This window comes from Lactuca serriola, chromosome 8 (genome assembly GCF_051521515.1).
Source record: "Lactuca serriola cultivar US96UC23 chromosome 8, Lser_US96UC23_V15, whole genome shotgun sequence".
NCBI classification, from domain to species: Eukaryota; Viridiplantae; Streptophyta; class Magnoliopsida; order Asterales; family Asteraceae; genus Lactuca; species Lactuca serriola.
Genome location: NC_136415.1, coordinates 41,429,250 through 41,433,259, shown reverse-complemented (window position 1 = coordinate 41,433,259; position 4,010 = coordinate 41,429,250).

Below are 4,010 nucleotides of genomic sequence, written 5' to 3'. Positions count from 1 at the left end.
CTGTTATTTAATTAGTCTTTGTCTTAAATTAATTATGAATTAATTTAGAGATTAAAAGGAAGACTAATTAGATTATGGGCTATTGGTTTTATATGGTGTGGGCTAACACTCATTTGTTAATGGGCTAGGCTTATATGGAACTCCATGGATGATCCATGGAGCTTTTAACCCATGGATCCTTGGAAAAGGAAAGGTCATGGGTTATTAGGGTTTCACCCTAACCATGTACACTATGTAAGCATGCTTATGTTGCATGAAATAGCCACTAGTGTGTGTGCTTGTGTGTGGCCGAAAATTACAAGTGTGTGTACACTCTCTAAAGGTTTCCAAGTGTTTGTGGTGATTTGTGATTTCCATTTGAGGCATTCACACTATTGGTGCTTGGCTCTCAAACTCCAAGGAATCAATCTCATCAAAAGGTATGTAATCTCATCTAACTCTTTTATGTTTAAAAGTTCCCCATGCCATGTTAGATAAGTTATGAACCTTGGAAAAATTATTATTTTGCATGTATTAGACAAGCATAGATCCAAGGTTTATTAGGGTTGCATGCACACTTAGGAAGTGTTAGATTGCTCAAAACCCAACAAGTATTTGTATGTAAGAATTTGCATATGAACTGTAAGTATGAAAATGTTTGTAAAACAACTGTAAACGTTTGAAAAACCTAGAAATCCATATGATTCCAACTTTATATAAAGGTGTCTTCTACCAAAACTTAACTGTTCTCAATGTAGTCTTCTACCAAGACTTAACTGTTCTCAATGTAGTCTTCTACCAAGACTTAACTGTTCTATATGTTCGTTTCTTGTAAAAGTGTGTAATTTTCCCAAGTGTAACTATCATTATCAAAATATAGTTTTTACATTTATACTTTAAGTGAAAAGATCACTAAATATATGTACAGGGAAAATTAATGTAGTACTAAAACGTAGCGCTATAAGAACTACTGCTGTACTAACAACCTTAAACCGGATTTATATTAAGGCATCATGTGATTAATTGCACCATACTATCGACTGGTAACAACGACATACGAATGGTCATAATAACGGAATGACGTTTGGCACCCGCAGACCTGCAGGTCCGGCTGTAGCTAGCAGAAAGGTGTAGGATAGTCAATCCAGTATAGATCTATACGTAAACTCACGCTCTCCCTCCAAGAGAATTCTGGCTACAACTCGGGCCATGACATTTAAGGCATGCTCCGATACAGTGGATCACAATTTTTAACGTATTCATGTATATGTAATGTAATGAACTGTTCTAGCTGTAATGTACGTGCTCTCTACCTAGCAAGTATAGTAATGTAATCGTTCTAGTATCGTTGTATATGTTCTCTTTATAGTATAGTTGTATATGTTCTTCTCTAGTATAGTTGTATATGTTCTTCTAGTAGTAAGTATTGACTCATGAATGAACTGACTCATAGTATGATATCGCGTTCTAGTAATAGTTCTAGTATCTTCCTAAACCACCCATATGGTAGTTTACTAGCAATCTAACTGGTACGTATGGACATGGATGTATACCTTTGCTACCCAAGGGCATGGGATGAACTGGAAGGGCCTTTATGACTATATATGTACATATGTTATATAACTCATATTTAAACGACCTTCGGACGAGTACCCGATATCCCACCAGACCACATCTCATGCGCGAAAAGGAAATAGGGTGGATAGCCTTCGTAAGTCTTTTAAACATTTCTTATATAACTATACATATCGAGGCATGCAATTTATAATATAAAAGCATAAATAAGTTTTGTAAAACATTTGAACATAAATATTATCTTAAGAAAAGATCGACTTGATGTCAATCTATAAAACAGTTTGAAGGCATGGGTTTGATAAAACAGTTTAGTATAAAGAAACATTTGTTTGAAACACAATTGTAAATAATTTTGAAATGTGATATACAGAGTAAAGTGTACAGTGTAATAAGGAGTTTAAAAGATATAAAATGTTTATAAAAATCATTTGTAGGAAACTGTTTGGTAAAACGGCTAATGAGTAGCCAAATCATTTGAATGATGTATATTAGTCACATGTGATTGATATAATAACTAGCATGATTCTACTTGTATCCCCCCATAAAACATTTAAAAATAGTTTAAATCATTGATTAAGGGGTATGAACTCACCTGCAGTAAGTGACTGGAATTGAACGGACTGTTATCGTAAGGAAGGATCGGGCAACTGCTTGATGTCAAGTGAAGACTTTAGACACACACAATGATCCTAATTACATATGAAGACATATGTATATAAATAATTAGTGATTAAAACACTAATTTTACAAGTATAAACATTTAACCGCGAGGAAAAAACTTTTGGTCAAGTGCTAGGAGGCTAATGGGTTGCAACAAAGAAGTGCAATGCCTCTAATGGAAGTTTATGGTAAAATTACCATATGTCTTGGAGTTTACGGCCCAGGGGAGTAAACTCCTGGCCGTAAACTCTCAACAAAGCCCCTAAATGAAGTCTAACAATTATACAACTCATGTGGTGAATTGTTTCAAGGCTAAATCAAGTGTTTGGGTGTCATATTAACTCATTTAAGGAGTTTACGGCCCAGGGACCATATACCCTTGGAGTTTACGGCCGTAAACTCCCTTGGGAGGGTGTTTATGGTGTTTTCAAGTCTCTAAATTAACTAGGAACTAAACTAGGCTTTTGTACTTGGCTTTAGAAGAGTTTATGGCACCATTTGGCACCATTTTATGGAGTTCACGGCCCTAGAACCTTTTGGGCCGTAAACTCCGTTACTCTTGGTGTTCTAAGTGTGTTAGCTAGTCCAAAACTCATTTAGGTACATGCCCAAATTAGTCTCTTGGCTTAAGGAAAGTTTTAAGGGCATTTTGTCACTTAAACATGGAGTTCACGGCCCAAGAACACCCTTGGCCGTGAACTCACTTTTTATTATTGATTTTAATTGCTTTTGGGGTCCTAAACATGCAATGGTGGGTTCTAGCTCGAGTTCTAAAGCTTTGAGGGTCATTGGAACCCTTTAGGACCTTAAAATGGAGTTTACTCCCCAAGTGTTCTTGGGCGGTAAACTCCCAAATCTTGGGGTCTTAATCCAATTTTGATGTTTTCTAGTCATATACACACTAGCATACAAGTCTAAGGTAGTTACAATTCACGGGGAAAGGACTAGGTAGCATTTAAGCCACTTATCAGAGTTTACTCTCCAAGAACGTTCTTGGGCGGTAAACTCCTGAATCTCACAGATTTGATATGTAAATGGTGTTTCTAAACACAATCTAAGCTATATAACATAACTCGATCGAAGTACTCACAATTTGGGATAAAAACCCGAAGATCCGTGAGAGAGAATTTTGACTTTTCTCTAAATGGAATCCAACAAATGAACCAATTTGGTTCAGAATTCTCTTTATAGTCCGGAGATATTTTGGCAGAAAATATTTTTATTTTTGGAACGAACTCTAATGTCCTAGAGTATTGGAATAACAGTGTTGCACAAAACCCTAGTGCATCCACTCTCCTAATATCTCCTTAAGTGTAAAATCCTGAAAACTGCCAAACTTATACTCGAAATCTGAGTTTTCACTGTAACTGTTCTACTTCTATTGGCTTGATATGGTTTGTTCAGAATGGAAATTTCGGGTTGTCACAATCGCTAAATCATCGAGGGGCCCACAGATATCGCTTTTATCCCGAAGGTAAAAGGAATGGATAAACTTCGACTCATATGGCTTGTTTTACTACTTGTTGAATCATACACAAAGGCACGTTTTATAACATGGAGTTACCGATTGCGTTTTCGTGCAATCAATGTACAACCAACTCATAGTAACAGCTCATGTCTCTAGGTTTGAAGAATATAAGATACTATTGTCTCATGATTACTCGTGATAAAATCCATGAAGTGATTCAAATGAGTGCGGGTTGAATCCATGAAGTGATTCAATTGAGAGGAAATTATACTTCATTTCAAAATCTAAAAGCTTAGATTGAGTTTTTAATCAAATATATATGAATGTT